Consider the following 17,882-nt stretch of genomic DNA (forward strand, 5'->3'; position numbering starts at 1 on the left):
CTGCGCGTCGTGACGCACTCCCTGGCGACGGCGACGATGACTGGATTCTGTCGCTGAGAGCCGAGGAGCTCCTCCCCTCGGCGGCCTCTCGGACAGCCCTAGCAACACTTAGCGACAACTAACCCGGGGCTTCTACACACCTTGGTCCTTCCAGCCCCTTTGCAGTCTTGAGATCTACGAGCCGGAAGTGCCTGTGGATATAATCTAGATGTGGGGTGGCGAGGAATGACATTTGAGCTGCGAGAGGAAGGTAAACTTTGAGACAAGCCTGGAGAAGCGCACCCCAAGTAGAAGGAAAATAGGAAGCAAAGATTGTGAGGCCGGCATGGAGACTGGCTCCTTGAGAACTTGGTTTATGAAAAAGGTGGCATTACAAGTTAATGAGGAAAGGGTGAACTCTTCAATGAAGAGTTCCCAAAAGGGAAAAAAGGGAAATTAGATTTCTATCTAAAACCATATCCGAAAATCCCAGATGGATTAGACTTCAAAACATTTTTTCAGAAAGTATAAAATATCTTTATAATAACAAAATTGGGAAGAATTTCTTAAATAAGATCCAAAACATACAAGCCATGGGGAGAAATACTGATAAATTTGACTGTATTTAACTTTGCTGTTTCTGTAATAACAGAAATATTAAAGACATACAAAGATAAGCCAAAGACTGAAAGATATTCACCATACATATAACCATCAACGGATTAGTGTCCAAAAAAGCTCCCCAAGGGTTCAAGAAAGAATGAGGAAAGTAAGTGGAAACAGGTTTTGGACAGCTATCTTTAGATGAGTGTTTTATAAAAGGGAGCAAAGAAGTAGAAGGAAGCTAGAGGAGGATGTGATGGAGTCAAGGGAGATTTTTTTTTTTCTTTGTCTAATTATAACTGATGGTTCTACACTTACAGCCTTGCCCTCTCTGAAACTCTACAATCATAAATCCAGTGCCTATCTCACATCTCCATTTGGATGCCTCATAAGAAAATCAAAGTAATCTATCCAAAACAGAACTCTTGGTTCTCCTTATCCCACCTCCATGTATTCTTTCCTAAATCTTCATTTTCTCATTCGATCAAACCAAAAACTATGTAGCCATTCCAGATTCCCCCCTTTCCATCATTCTTCACAAGCAATACATCACCCTACTAGTTCCACTTCCAAAATGTATCCAGATCCTGTTCTCTTTTATCTTGATTACTCCAGTAGCTTCCCTGCTTTCATTCTTGCGTCCTACCACCTAGTCCACAGAGAGCAGCAAGAGTGTCCTTTAAAGTGTAAATCAGATGTCACACCTCCACGCTACAGTTTTCCAGGGGTTACTGATCGCACTTTAAATACCTACTGATTACCTTGAGCTATAAGATCCTACTGGATCTAGCCCTAGTTTTAAGTCTCATTTCCTACCACTTTCCCTTTCTTGCCCCAGTGCTAGACACAGTGGCCTTCTTTCCTTTTGTTCCCCACTTTTAATCTAATTATTTATATTGCCAAGATACAAAAAAGCACAGAGATAAATGTTATAGACAACCATGTGTCCACTACCCAAGATCTAACACATTAATATTTAGCCACATTTGTCCAGTAAAATGTAAACTGAACATTCTTCTCTGAGTGTATCTGGCACAAAATTGGTATTCAATGTACCTGGTATGATTGAATGATTTAAGTTTTTGATATTTTCATATTTTACCTTTTAATTTTAACAGATAATCTGAATATTTTAAGGCATATAAAAAATATTTTACATTTACTTTAATTTTATGCAGATATATTCAAATGTGTATACTTGGAATGCAATTACATTTTATTTTTAATCCTTTAGCTCATTGCTGTCAATGAACACAAACTGAAAAATTTTATTATGACAATATAATTAGTGATTTTGCAAGACAAGAAAGATAGATGGTATGGAATAAATATATAATAGTTTGTGATTTATATATGTGTTTTATTACTTGTCTAAACATCACTGGCCCATTAATATAATATTCAGACATGCTCAATAATAATTCAGTCATCTTTGATAATCATAGTTTTGCAATGTTGTTTTTATTGTTATAACATATTTATCAAGGTAGAAAGAGCATATTTTATCTAAAATGTGTTAGCTTGGTTATAACTTTCAAATATTTACTCATATGGTATGTAGACTTCCATTTGTGTTCTTGCCCCTGGGTCCTGCAAATAATAGGAGTAAGCCTGCCAGCTATGATCACTGCCCTGAATTCCAAACTCTGCCTGCTAATCACCTCCTTTTGGATATCTAGGAGACATCTCAGACAAAACATATTCAAAACTGTTCCTTCCCCACTAAATGACACCTCCATTCAGTTGTCTAAGCAAAAGACTTTAGAGTCATGCTCAGCTCCATTCTCACACTTCATATCCATTCCAAGCTCCATGTTGAAAATATATTGCCAAATCTCACCCTTTCTCACCTCTTCCACTTCTAATACCCTAGTCCCCTTCACTGACACCTCTCATCTAAACTTATATAGTAACCTTTAATGGACCATTATTTCTATTCTTCCTCTCCTCCAACCAGTTCTCCACATAATAGCCACATTAATCCTTTTAAACATAATTCACTTCATATCACTCCACTGTTCAAAATATCTATCACTGCTGGAATAAGATGCAAAAACCTTACCAGAGCCCACAAAGTTCTACCTGTCTTGGTCCCTGCTATCCTGCTAAACTAATTTCCCACCACTCCGTCTAACTCATTGGGCTGCTGCCACACTGGCCTTGCCATTCTTGAACAAAACAAGATCCCTCACTTTTGCACCTATTGTATCCTCTGCCTGGGAAGCCCTTCCATTTTTTATTTCTTTTGGGTATCTGTTCAGATATCACCACGGAGGAGTCTTTCCTACAACACTATCTAAAATGCCGTTCTCTATCATCTCTATCCCTTTGCTTTCCTTTTTTGTTTTTTTTTTTTAGTATTACTTGCCTTACATTATCACTATTTTATGTGTTTCCCTTCACTAGAAGGTAAACTTTTTGGAAGTAGGATTACTTTCTTTTTGCACTACCGTATCCCTAGTTCCTGGCATATTGTGGGTGGCATCACCTAGGGAAAGTGTAAAAGAGAGGTCACAAATTCATATTTCTACATGCCTTAGCAAGTAACCTAAATGAGTGAAGCAGGCTATAAGATGATCAGAATAGTAGTAAACTGATTAAGAAATGACCTGGACAGCAGGTGCTCAGTTCCAGCAAATTTTGTCCAAGTGAGAATGCAGATCCAATTTTGCTAAATCTTCTAATTTTTCAAAAGAAATTGGAAATCCAGATTTTTACATGCAATTCCCTATTTTTAAAGCTGCAGACCAAATAACATCCACCTGTGAGTTCAGTTTGGCTGAATGAGTTGCCAGTTTGCGACCTCAGAATAGAAAAAAGGAAGAAGCGCCAGGATCACTCCAATAATTAGATGTCAGAGGAGTAGAATCCAGCCAGCAAAGAATGCTGAGAAGGAGCCACCAAAGAAAATCGGAAGTATGTGATATTCCTGAAGACCAAAGAAGAAAGTGGCAGGAAGAAGAGAATGGTAAGCTGTGTAGCCTGCTGACAAGAGTTTGAAGAAGATGAAGACAAACTTTAGAAGTTTCTGAGTTTCTTTGGGTCTCTGATATGGAAGCCTGATTGGAGAGGGTTGAAGAATTATGTGAGGTGAGGAAGAATTAATGTGGGTTAAGAAGAGCATAAAAATGGGGCTTTGATATAGGGAGATGTGAGGTTTAGGAAAGGATTCTTAAGGGTAGGAGATTCTAGAGCATGATTGTATGTGTGTGGAAATGATACGGGAAAATGGCAGAAAATTATGGTGCAGAAAAGAGAGAAAGTAAAACTGCAGGAGAAAAGTCATTGAGAAAGCAGGAAGAGATAGAATCAATAATGTAAGAGGTTTGATCCAGTATAGGAATTAGAGGCATTTTTATTTTAACAGGAGGGAAGCTAGAGAATATGGATATAGATGCAGGTAGGTGTGTAGATTCGTAAGTAGGAAGAATTGGGAGTCACTGCCTGAGTGTTTTACTCCATGAAGAATGAAATGAGGTCATCAGCTGAGACAGAGATGGGGAAGAAGAAGCAATTTTGGACGTTTGAGGAGAGAGAAAAAACTTTGTAAGAGTTGTTTCAGAGTGAGATAGGAAAGAATATTTACTAGTTAAGTGCATGGCGATTGTAGGACAGTGTTGAGAGCCGTTCATTCATTTGTTCAACAAATATTCATTAACAGTCTACTATGTTCCAAGCATTGTCCTAGGAGCTGAATATGCATTATGAATAAAACAAGTTCCTATGTTTTGTCTTCTTTGTTTCCAAAAGGTTACAATGCAGTTAATTTAATTGCAGCTCTCTTTAGTCATATTCCAGTTCTAAGGATACTCCCAGTTCCCCTTGATTAGACCTGGATATTTCTCGGCACCCAATCAGTAACAAATTTACAATTGATGACTTTGGGTAGAGATTGTGGCACCTACTATGTTCATAGTAATTTCTTCTCAATAGATAGAGAACAAAGGGTTCTGGAGTCAACCATGCTGCATTTGAATCCCAGATCTACTGCTTATTAGTTATGTGCCTTTAGGTCATTTAATTTCGTTGAGCCTCAGTTTCCTCATCTTAAGATGGGAATAATAATATCATGTATCTTACAGGAACATTTTGAGGTCTAATGAGTAGTACTTAACGTGCGCATAACAAGGCCAGACACATAGTAAGCACTCAGTAAAAGTTATTACTATTACTTCTACAAGGTTCACTCATCTCAGAAGATAACGTTAGCTTCCCTTATTGTAGACCCACACACATTTATTGTGAAAATGATCTATTTTCATGACTTTGTCCTGTGAGTGACAAAATGATCTGAGGACGGACCCATATTTATGGATCATTAAAGGAGCTGATTGGGCTGTAATTTCTGATTTGCTTGTTCAGGAACTTGATTCTATCATTTCACCTAGGTGGTAATTAAGTCACAAGAGCCCAATTTACTAATCTACCCTGAGAAATGTAATGGTATCCCTATAGAAAAGTTGGCTTATGAAACAAAATTAACATCAGAAGGTTTCTTAGGGAGGGTAGAATCAATGTCAAGGGAGCTAGAAGATCTTAAATCACCATCGTTCCATCACTCAGGCTTCTCTTCTTCATAATTATTTTTTATTCTGTCTCTCTCTACCTCAAAATCTAGTCAGATTAGATTCCAAGTCCAATTAATTTGTCCTTAGGAAATTTTCTTCCATCCATCTTTTCTCTTACCCATTTTTACTTATTTGTATCTGGGGAATGAGAACATACAGATAGCAGGACAGAGCGTCCTCTGAAGGTATGAGAAGAGCTTGGAGGGTGAAAGGAGTTAGCAGATGAGGGGTAGGTATATATACTCCAGAGCCTCACTTTGAATTATTGTCACCCATGACTGTCACCACTCCCTCCCATGTTCTCTCTCTTAGACTGCAGTTGTCACCTCAGTGGGACCCCAAGAGTATTCTGTTTCTTCCCCAGATGCTTAGTTCCTTTCTGGGAGGCTTTGTTGTTGTGTTTTGATGAAAGGCGACAGGTCCAAGCTAGAGGACCCCCCAGGAAGGTAAAAACTCATGAGGAAATTTCACAGAAGCTGTTTCAGTCTTTCCTCTCCAGATTCCCCCTGGACAACTCGCCTTTGCTCTTGCCTTGAGGGGATTTTATATCTGTTGGATTTAAGGGAGAGATAATTTCTCCCTTGTACCATCCTTAGATAATTCCTACTTATCCCTTGTATGGGTTATTGCAAGAGCTTTCCAGTAAGTATTCCTGCTTCTAGCTCATCTCACTTACTCTTTGAGATTCATCTTCCTAAATTTAATTCCAATGCTTAAAAAACTTTGGCCACTTACTTCAGATAGAATAAAAATCTTCAGCCTGGCCTTTAAGTCCAACCACCTACCCTTATTGCCTGCTATTCTTGAAAGCATCCAGAGCTCTCGCTAACTCCCCAAACATGTTGCCAGCCCACCCCCTAATATACACAGTTTTCCCATCTTTGCATCTTTGCTCAATTTATTGCCTCTTCCTGGAACTTCCTCTCATTTTTACTAAATGGAATTAAGGGATACTGTCATATAGTCATGGTAGAGGGACCCTAGGTACTCAAACCTTACATTTTTTTTCATCTCGGCGCCTTTGTATTTGCTGATTCCCCTGTGTAGAATGTTCTCCCATATTCTTCACCTGTTCAGCTCCCTCTCAGTGTTCAGGGTTCTTCTCTTAAAGTAGGTTCCTTGCTTTTCTCTCTTTTAGCTTATTGTTCTTTTTTTTTTTTTCCTCATAGCACTTACCACAATTTGTAAGTATACATTTAAGTATTCATTTATTGTTTAATCCCCCTCTAAACAGTAAGGTTGCAGACAGAGTTCAAGTGTGTTTGTTCCCCCTCCATTTCGTTGCCTAGAACAGTGCCAGGCCATAGTAAGCATGAATATTTACTGAATGCATGAGTGATTGAATGGATTTATAATACATGTAACTCATGGTCTATCTAATCAGCAAAATCCCCTGTCTTCTCAATTTCTTCTCTGCTTTAACTTAGACCTGGCTCTCCCCAAAGATTACTACTTCTTCCAAGTGCTGACCCTTCTTTTTGTCTCACCTTATAGATTAGTGCCGGGTACAGAGTATTTGTTCAGTATATGTTTATTTAATTGTTGTTTATCTGCTATGTCCTTTCCCTTCCGTCTAATGAATGGTCAGTAAGATAGCCCAACCCAGTGAAGAGAAGTCGCTGTTCTGGAGTCAGACTGATACTGAACACTAGTGCTGCTATTGACTGGCTGGCAATCTTATCCACGTTTTTGTTGTGTTTTGTTTTGTTTTTTTTGTTTTGTTTTGTTTTTTTTTAACTTTTCTAAGCCTTGGGATTCATCCTTTACGTCTAAGAGAATTGTAACTGGGGCAGAGGTATCTTGTTAGGTTAGTCCAAGAAGTTAGTTCATGCTGCCCCCAAGAGGGCATTTGTTTCTGAGATAACGGACTCCAAAACAGAAATGTTCGAGAATCTTTGTGAGCTACTGTGAGTCACTGGAGAGAAGAGAGCCAGAGCAGCCCTGAGGGAGTTGGCCTCAGTGGTCCACAGATGAAAAATTCAGTGGTCAGGGATAGGGTAATACAGACATTGACATAGTAAGCAATCCTCAAGTAACAGATAGTGGTAGTTCTGATTACTACTGAGAATTGGGAAGGGGAACTTGATTGAAAAACAGGACTAACTGCTACTTCAAGACTGTGGCAGTATACTCAGAGCTTGAAGATTTGGTATATTGTAAAGGGTTTGATACATTTGTTTTAAACATAGGTGAGGCCAGGGGTAGGGGAATTTCTGAGTGACAGGTAAAATGGAGATGATAATAAATACCCACTTTTTAGGGTTGTTATGAGAATCAAATGAGAAAATGGATGCCTGTAAACTGCTAATGGGTGCCTGGAATATGATAGATATTCAATAAATGGCAACTGCTATTATTGTTGAAAATAAGGCAGCCTCTTACCTTTCCTTCTTGTTTATTCTCTAATAATAATGAGAATCAGAAAAATGGATTAGAACAAGAATATGGTCAAGCTATGCATTTTTGTAGGCAGTCCTTTGCTTTTTGGTTTAATGATAAAATAATGATAAATTCAATGTTTCTAGTTAAATATATTTAAAATCCATTAATAGATAATATTTGTGATTTATAAGTGGTTACGAGGGGCCATGGGTAGGAGGTAGAAATTGTTTGGGAAGGGGGACAATTTTGGGGTGACAGAAATGTTCTATATCTTGATTGTGGTTATGGTTTGACAGGTATATACATTTGTCAAAATTCATTGAACTGTACACTTAATGGATGTTTAGTATATAAATTATACCTCAAGAGAGCTGATTTTTAAAATTCCAATACATCCCTTAGGTTTTAAAATTATTTAAATAATTTTATTTAAATTAATTTAAGTAACAATTGAATTTGACATTGTTATTGCTATATTCATTTATTACATTCAACATTAAATAATTTTGTGAATTCTAATTTAATTTAAATAATATTGATAATAGTACTAGAAATGCATCAGTGGGAGAAAATGCTGAGATACATAGATATGTAAAGAGCTCAAATATAATAACTCTGACACAGTGCTGGGCTCTTGGAATACAAATTGAAATAGACATGGTACCTGACCTCAAGCATCTTACTGTGTAGTGAGGAGATACACAAATAAAGAGATAATTTATCCATTAAAAAGATTACATATTTCTGAATAAGTTAAATATGCACTTTGTTAAAACAAGTATACTAAAGAATAGATAGTAAAAACAAATCTTCCTCTCACCCCTTAGAGACAGGTCCCATAGTTACCCACCTCAGAAGCAACCACTGAAAACAGTTTACTTTATATTCTTTTGGAGATATTCTATTCATATACAAGCACAAATTGTATATTGTTTATATATATGTGTGTCTTTGTATATAGTAGCTTTACTCTCTCTTTCTCTAGTTCTTCTCTCTTTTATTTTTTTAACTTAACACTCCATCCTGGAAAAAATTCCACAGCAAAGCATATTAGACAGTTTTCAATAAAAGAAGGTGTGATGGTTAGGTTTATGTGTCAACTTGGCCAAGTGATGGTGCCCAGGTGTCTGGTCAAACAAGCACTGGCCTAACCATTACTGCAAGGACATTTGTGGCTAGTAAATAAACCAGAAGGCTGGTTTATTAAATCATCTGTCAGTTGACTGTATTTGTGGTTGATTGCGTCAATGAAGCATATGTCTTCCGCAATGAGAGAAAACAATCAGCTGGATTTAATCCAACCAGTTGAAGACTTTTTAAAAATTCAATTTTATTGAGATATAGTTATATACCATACAGTCATCCATGGTGTACAATCAGTTGTTCACAGTACTATTATACAGCTATGCATTCATCACTACAATCAATTTTTGAACATTTTCATTACCACACACAAAAAAGAATAAGAATAAAAGTTAAAGTAAAAAAGAACACCCAAAACATCCCTCCTGATTATTCATTTACTTTTTGCCCTCATTTTTCTATTCATCTGTCCATACACTGTATAACGGGAGTGGGAACCACAAAGTTTTCACAATCACACAGTCAAACAGTGTAAGCTATTTAGTTATACCATCATCTTCAAGAATAAAGGCTACTGGATTGAAGTTCAACAGTTTCAGGTATTTTCTTCTAGCTATTCCAATACACTAAGCACTAAAAAGGGATATCTATATAATATATAGGAATAACCTCTAAAATGACCTCTGGGGTCTATTTGGGATCTCTTAGCCACTGAAACTTTATTTTGTTTACTTTCTCTTCCCCCTTTTGGTCCAAGTAGGGCCACATAGACAGGAAGTCAGTGAGTTTACCTGCAGAGTTGGCTGAGAGAGAGAGGCCACATCTGAGCAACAAAAGAGGTTCTCTGGGGGTGACTCTTAGGCACAATTTTAAGTAGGCATAGCCTCTCCTTTGCAGTAACAAGCTTCATAAGGGTAAGCCCCAAGATTAAGGGCTCGGCTTTCTAAATTGGTTGTGAGAGTATTATTAATTCCCCAGGTGGGGAAATTTAATATTCCCACATTTTCCCCGAGTCCCTCAAGGAGCTTTGCAAATACATCTTTATTGTCTGCCCAGATTACTCTGGAATGTACTGGGGCTTCACACTAACCTTTGCAAACCAACCAGATTTCATTCCCTATTCAACGTTCCATGTAATTATGTTGTTTGAATAAACTGACCGTACAAGTTAAATGATATAATGTGTTACAAAAAAATACAGATTTTGCACCTAATAAACATCTCTTCCTTTGGTCTCATACAGAAGTTGAAGTTTTGAAAACACTGTCATTATTGTCCTTTATTCTAATTTCCTTAGTCCTAAAAAAGTCAATTTTGTTCATATCTCTACTTGAAGTCTGATCTCTTTTTTCAGGCTCCTCAACATTTGCTGTATGGGATAACAGATACTCATAGCTGCTGGACTCTGGCTCTGAATCTCAGGTATCACATAGATACCCAAAGTTCCAGGGGCTGACCAGATTATACACAAAGAGCTCAGCATCTCAAAATTTAGAAATAACCATTACAACTCAGAAATAGATGTAACTGCTGTAAGAGTTTACAATCTAGGAACCTTTACAATAAGCCTTCCCCTGATAACCTATGCTCCCAGGCTCAATTCTCATAGCTTGCGCATTATATTTAGTCCTTATTAGTGAGGTATTATAATGTTTTTCTTTTCATTTCTGGTTTAATTCACTCAACATACTGTCTTCAATTTCCATTCACCTCACAACTTCACTTCTTCTTGTAGCAGCTCAATATTCCATTATATGTATACACCACAGTTCGCCATTCCCCTCATCAGTCATTATACCCTTAGGCCACCTCCATCCACTGCAAATTGTGAGTACTGAAACCATAGACCCAACTTTGCAAATGTTTATTTGTGTCCCTTTTTTCAGTTCTTCTGAATATATGCCCAATAACCAAGTTGGAGGACCATAAGGCAACCCCATACTTGGCTATCTGTGGAACCACCACACTGCTCTCCAGGTGGGCTGCACCATTCTACTTCCCCACTAACAGTGATTAGGTACATCACTTTCTCCACATTTTCTTTAGCACTTGTATCCCTCTGTTTATTTTTCAGGTGGTTGTATTCACACACCATACATTCCATCCTAAGTAAACAAACAATGGTTCCCTGTATAATCACATAGTTATGCCTCCACCAAAACTATCTATATAAGAACATTTCCATTTCTTCCACAAAGAAAGAGGAAGAGGTGAAATAAGTAAAAAGAAAAAAGAAAAAGAAAGAAAAAATGACAACTCAAAAGCAACAAAAGAAAAAATAAAATTAAAATAAAATACAGTTAAAAAGTCAGACAACAACACCAATGCCAAGAATCCCAAACCCCTCCCTTATATCCCCCTCTTATAGACATTTAGCTTTGGTATATTGCCTTTGTTACAATTAATGGAAGAAAATTACAATGTTATTGTTAACTATAGACTCTAGTTTGCATTGATTGTATTTTTCCCCAATACCACTCCATTTTTTAACACCTTGCAAAGTTGACATTCATTTGTTCTCCCTTATGTAAACACATTTTTGTACATTTAATCACAATCATTGACCACTCTAGGTTTCACTAAGTTATACAGTCTCAGTCTTTATCTTCTATCTTTCATTCTGGTGTCCTACGTGACCCTAAACTTCCTCTTTCAGCCATACCCATAGTCATCTTTTCTCAGTGTACTTACATTATTGTGCTCCCATCTCCCGATATTGTGCTTCAGACTTCTCTCTCCTGTCTTTTCCTATCTGCCTGTAGTGCTCCCTTTAGTATTTCCTGTAGAGAAGGTATCTTGTTCACAAACTCATTGTCTGTTTGTCTGAGAATATTTTAAACTCTCCCTCATTTTTGACGGATAGTTTTGCCAGATACAGAATTCTTGGTTGGCAGTTTTTCTCCTTCAGTATCTTAACCATATCATACCACTGCCTTCTCGCCTCCATGGTTTCTGCTGAGGAATCTGCACATGGTCTTATTGAGCTTCCCTTGTATGTGATGGATCACTTTTCTCTTGCTGCTTTCAGAATTCTCTCCTTGTCTTTGACATTTGATAATCTGATTATTAAGTGTCTTCACACAGGTCTATTTGGATCCATTCTGTTTGGGGTATGCTCCGCTTCTTGGATCTGTAATTTTATGTCTTTCATAAGAGATAGGAAATTTTCAGTGATTATTTCCTCCATTATTGTTTCTGCCTCTTTTCCCTTCTCTTCTCCTTCTGGGACACCTATGACATGTACATGCTTGTTGTCATTCAGTCTCTGAGATGCTGCTCATATTTTTCCATTTTTTCCCCTATCTGTTCTTTTGTGTGTAGGATTTCAGATATCCTGTCCTCCTACTCATGAATATTTTCTTCTGCCTATTCAAATCTGCTGTTGTATGTCTCCATTGTGTTTTTCATCTCTCATATTGTGCCTTTCATTCCCATAAGTTCTGCCAATTGTTTTGTCAAACTTTCGAGTTCTTCCTTATTTTCGCCCAGTGTCTTCTTTATATCCTTCATCTCTTTTGCCATATCTTCCCTCAACTCGTTGATTTGATTTTTGGATTGATTTAGGAGATTTGTTTGATTAATAAGTTGTTTCAATTCCTATATCTAAGTTAAAGTGTTAATTTGTTCCTTTGACTGGGCCATATCTTTGTTTTTCCTAATGTGACTCATAATTTTTTGTTGTCTAGGCATCTGGTTTCCTTGATTACTCCAATCAGATTTTCCCAGACCAGACAGGCCCAGGTCTCAGGAGGAAGGTGTAATTAATATTAAGTTTCCCTTAGGAGCAGGTTGTCAGACTTTCCTGTGAAGCCTCTAGACTTGGTGTTTTCCTATCCTGTCCAGCAGGTGGCACTTGTCAGCCCACAGCTCCCCACTGGTGTAAAGAGGTGTAGTCTCTTTAATTCTCAGTGGACCCTGTCCTGGCCAGGGACCGAGGGTGTCAGAAGCCTAGCTTAACTTGTTTCTGGCTTTTTCCCCCACAGGCCTTGGGGTCTGATTTCTCCAAGGGAGGGCTGCCACTTGAGCTGGGCTCACCCCCCTTTTCTTAGGAAAGATACACTCTTTAGGGAGTTATCTTCTACACTTGGATTCTTCTTTTGTCTCTCTGACTCTGTTAACTCCACCCTTGCCTGGGTCAGCACTGACAATTGAAAATGCCTGAGGCTTTCTCTATTGAGCTGCTTAGAATGAGAGAAAAAAAAAAGAAAACAAAAAGGAGCAAAAGCCCCTTTTCAGAGCAAGTCCCCACCCCCCCACCCCCAGTTTCTCTGGTCAACCATGTTGTTACCCAGTTCTCTGTGCCCCAGTATTCTGAGCTCAGCTGTCTCCAAAAGCCTCTGTTTGTATTCATTTACGTATTTTTCCCCATCACCCCTGTCTCCTCTCTGCTGGGGGGAACCTCAGTTTCCTTTCCTATTTGCTCTGGGTTTACCTGTGCTTGTAGCTTGTATTCAGTAGTCCAAATTTGTTAATTAAAACCACAATTGGAGCTTGGTTGAGCTCTGGCTCTGGCAGGGACTACTTCTTTCTCCCAAAGTGAAGTTTTCCAACTTAGCCTGCCATGCCGGTGGGGGAAGGGCACCAGCTCCGCAGTTTGGGGAGCCTTAGTTACAGTTGCATACTGTGATCTCAGCCATTCCACCCATTTCAAGCTGGTGTATGATGTGTGATCAGTCATGGATGTTCCCCAACAGTTGTACCAGACTATTTACTAGTTATTCCTGGCTATTTACTATATTCTAGAGGACTAACTAAATTCCACACCTTTCTATGCCACCTTTTTGCCCCGCCAACCTAAAAGTTGAAGACTTTTAAGGGAGAAGAGAGAGACCTTCATTTCTTCTTTGGCTAGCCAGCATCTCCTGAGGAATTCATTGAACACCTTCATTGGAGTTGCCAGTTCGCTGCCTGCCCTATGGAATTTGGTCTCATGCATTCTGCCCTACAGAATGTGGGCTCATGCAGCCCCACAATTGCATGAGACACTTTAATAAAATCTTCTATTTACAGATAGCTCTTGTTGGTTCTGTTTCCCTAGAGAACCCTAATACATCTTGGTACTGGGAGTGGTTCTTGAGAAATAGAATCTTAAAATGGGCTTTTACAATTGCTTTTCTACTTTGGTTAGATTCAAAGGCACTAATGACTCCATTTCCAATAATCAGGATGTCATTGACAGTGCATGGCATGAGTTGGCAATGGAGATATGCAAAATATCAGCTTTTGATTCTCCTAATAATACTCCTGTACAAGGCCAGGCTCTGGCATGACAGTGTTTTTGACACATTAATAGAATTTTGTGGAATTAAGAAGTATAATGATGTTGGCTGCTTGTTCTTAGATATGCTGGATAAAGTTATAAGACACAGGGACTAGCTGAAGGCTTCAAATTTGAAACTTAAACATCATATGACAGATGTAAAGGTTTCTATGTGTGCCCTGAAAGAAAATCTTATTTCCTTTGGCCACAGACTTGAGATCTTTGAAAACCAGACTCAGGGTCTCATTGTGCGACTAGCATATTTACAATGTAAACTAAAATCTCAACCTTGTAGGGTGTCTGTGTTAAAGTAAGGGCATTGATTTGAAAACACTGGGATCCTGAAAATTGGATGGGGACATCTGGGTTGATGATAATGGCAGTGGGGACATTGGAACCCTGGATTCTGCTGAGTCTTTGCTAGATGTACCTGTGGAGCTCTGCCCTGAGGAAACAGCCCCCTAACCTCCAGCCTGCCTTGAAGAAAGAGCTTCCAGGCCTCCAGTCTGCCCTGAGGAGCCTGCCATCCAGCCTCCACCTAAGTAGTTTAACCCTTCAGTGCCTGCTAAACCTGTAAACACCTCCTCTGAGGAAGCAGCACTTATTCCTCTGTCTGGAGAGATTGATTCTGTTTCACCAGGTGAAACTACAGTGGAATGTCCTGAGGTAATTGGCTTGAGGGATACTTCTTCTGATCTTTTGATTTGGGTGTTTGGGTTTGGGTTCTCCACATCATCTGGTTTTATCATATGCTTTAAGATTTTCTGTTGTTTTTGGCCTCTTGGCATTTGCTTTACTTGATCTTTAATTTGTCAGAACTGCAGCTTGGTGGCGTACACTTTCTCTATCTAACCAGAAGATGGCATCTGTGAGTCACCTACTCCCCTCAAATCAGTTCTCCCCAGCTTTGTCTTTGTGGTTTATGGGGATCTGACTCTTGTGGGGTCCAATTGGTGCACTTAATTTGGGTTTGTTGTTGGTGCTGTCTGCCCCGAATGAGGGGTGTGTGAGCAGTTAGGGAGGGAGGGCAGCTTTAATAATCAAACCTCCCAGGTGTTCTCGGATATTTAAGGCTGTTCTGTGCCACTGACCCACAAGTCCTTGGTATTGGCGTAGGTTCCCTGGGATTTCCAAGTGGTTCCCCCTTCCCTGCTGTGCTCTTCCAGGACCTCCACTGAGGGAAGGCTGTGCCGCGTCACAAGTGTGCGCCGGCCTCCAGGGAAGCCCTGGGACCCTGGGCCATGCAGGGGTGTTCCCAGCCCCCTTCAAAGATGGTTGAATGGGATGCGTTAACTTCCCTTTTTCCACACAGCACTGCCCTCCCAGCTCCAGGACAATCAGCCATGGGTGTATTAAAGGCCACTGTCCACGGCCAATACTGTGGCATGTGTGCAGTGCTGCGGGAAAGACTCCCCGTCACACTGGGCTTCCCAGCACGGCTCTGGGCTGCGGGTCCAGCCCCGGGCAGGAGCATCCCCCACCCACTGGGGAGATGGCTTTAAGTCATGCAGTCCTTTCTCCCTTTGGCTCCCCTTTGCTCCCCTGGGCCTGAGACAGTCAACAGTGGGTGTGGGAAGGGGAATCCTCCATGCCAGACACCAAGGCGTTAGCCCAGCCTGCTCCCACTGTGCTTCACTGTGGGGCTCTCCCCGTCATATCTGCAGCTGCTCCCGGGCTTTTTTTATTTTTTTCTTTAAAGAACTAGTCTGTCTCCAAACGCCAACCCACCATTTCCCCATGCTGCAGTGTGGCTGAGGGACTTTCAGCCAACTCACTCACTCGTTTCAGAATGCAAACTCCTGGTTTCACCAAACACACGGTCCCTGTAGATTTAGCAGACCTTGTCTGGCTGGTGCTACTCTGGAACTGGTGTTCTGGGTCACTTTCTGGTTTCTGTCTAGTATTTTTCACAGAGGTGTTTTTTGCCCTGTCTCACCTAGCTGTCATCTTAGGTTCTCTTGAGGGATACTTCTAGTTCTTTTCATGACTCACCCTCACCCTCACCCTCACTCTTTTCCTCAAGACCTGTAACTAGACTAAAGTCCCAACAGGCCCCAAAGGGTGAGGTACAAAGTGTGACCCATGAGGAAGCATGCTATACTCCAAAAGAGCTGCATGAGTTTTCCATCAGGGGAATATGTGTGGGAATGGATATTAAGGGTGTGGGATAAGGGTGGAAGGAATATAAAGTTTGATCAGGCTGAATTTATTGATACAGGCCCACTAAACAGAGATTCTGCATTAAATGTTATAGGTTGAGTGGTTAGAAAGGGTGTTAACAGTTTGGGTGGTTGGCTGAAACATGGATCAAAAGGTGGCCGACATTACCTGAGGTCGAAATGCCAGAACTGCCCTGGTTTAATGTAGAGGAGGGGATTCAAAGGCTTAGAGAGACTGGAATGTTAGAGTGGATTTATCATGGAAGATCTGCTCACACACCCCTGGAATGTCCAGAGGACACACCTTTTACCAGGACTATGAGGAATAAATTTGTGGGACTAGTTCTGTCATCTCTGAAGAGCTAGTAGTCACCCTTCTCTGTAGGCCAGGTATTACTGTGGGAACTCCTGTCACTGAGCTGGAATCCTTAAACACAATGGGGAAAATTGGATCCTGAGTCATCAGAAGCCATGTGGCAGCAGTTAATTGCCAAAGACAAGGTGGTTATGGCTCCCATAATGGAAAACAGGCTCAAAGCAGCAGTCAAAATAATCTGACTCAGAGACTTATGGTGTTGGCTAGTAGATCATGGAGTACCTAGAAGTAAAATAGATGAGCAGTCTACCAAATTCTTGTTTGATCTGTATAAGCAGAAGGATTCTAGGTCAAGTGAACAAAAGTTTAAACTTGAATTACAAAACAGAGGGTCATGCCCCCTTGATCAATTCCCAGACTTGAGACAGTTTACAGACCTGGAGACCTTGGGGAAGGACCCTGTTATAGTGCCAAAAATTTATACTGTTAATTTTCCTCCCAGCCTTCCCCAGGGGGACCTATTGCCTTTTACCAGGGTAACTGTGCATTCAAGAAAAGGAAATGATCAGATATTTTGGGGATTATTAGACACTGGCTCAGAAGTGACATTAATTCCAGGAGATCCAAAACATCACTCTGGTCCACCAGTCAGAGTTGGGGCTTATGGAGGTCAGGTGATCAATGGAGTTTTAGCTCAGGTCTGTCTCACAGTGGGTCCAGTTGGTCCCCAGACCCACTCTGTGGTTATTTCCCTAGTTCCAGAATGCATAACTGGAATAGACATACTCAGCAATGGGCAGAACCCTCACATTGGTTCCCTGACTCATGGAGTGAGGGCTGTTGTGGTAGGAAAGACCAAGTGGAAGCCACTAGAACTGTCCCTGCCTAGCAAAAGAGTAAACCACAAGCAATACTGGATTCCTGGAGAGTTTACTAAATCATCAGTCAAGTGACTGCTTCTGTGGCTGATTACATCAATGAAGGGCATGTCTTCCACAATGAGAGAATTCAATCAGCTGGATTTAATCCAATCAGTTGAAAACTTTTACGTTTTCTTCTTTGGCTAGCCAGCATTTCCTGAGGAGTCATCGAACACCTTCATCGGAGTTGCCACTTTGCTGCCTGCCCTATGGAATCTGGACTCATGCATCCTGCGCTACAGAATTTGGACTCATGCATCCCCACAGTTGCATGAGACACTTTTATAAAATCTGATTACAGATATCTCTTGTTGGGTTCTGTTTCCCTAGAGAACCCTAACTAATACAGAAGGTAAGAAGAATGGTAGTGGAATGTAAGGAATGCTATGGGTGTAAAGATTAGTGGCACCTAACCGTAAAGCTTCCTTGAGGAGGGATGAAGCTGTCTCATCTCCTTTATAAGTATTCTAAGATGAAAACATGTAACTAATTAGCAAACCAAACTCTCTATTTGTGTACTAAGCTGTGTGTTGCTGTCTATAACTCTGGTAGTTGTTTAAAAGGGAGCAAAATAAGTATGTGCAGCCCAAAGGCGGAAAAAAAATTGTTGTA

At 40.0% G+C, this 17,882-nt stretch overlaps 1 long non-coding RNA gene across 1 annotated transcript; it reads left to right on the forward strand.

Moving 5' to 3' along the window:
• The first annotated feature begins 71 nt into the window (after positions 1 to 71).
• On the forward strand, positions 72 to 17,462 carry LOC119519780. The gene is made up of 3 exons (XR_005214083.1): positions 72 to 250; positions 3,323 to 3,550; positions 17,418 to 17,462. It is a non-coding gene; the product is annotated as an uncharacterized LOC119519780 (long non-coding RNA).
• Positions 17,463 to 17,882: the final 420 nt, after the last annotated feature.

This window comes from Choloepus didactylus, chromosome 2 (genome assembly GCF_015220235.1).
Source record: "Choloepus didactylus isolate mChoDid1 chromosome 2, mChoDid1.pri, whole genome shotgun sequence".
Taxonomy (NCBI): domain Eukaryota; kingdom Metazoa; phylum Chordata; class Mammalia; order Pilosa; family Megalonychidae; genus Choloepus; species Choloepus didactylus.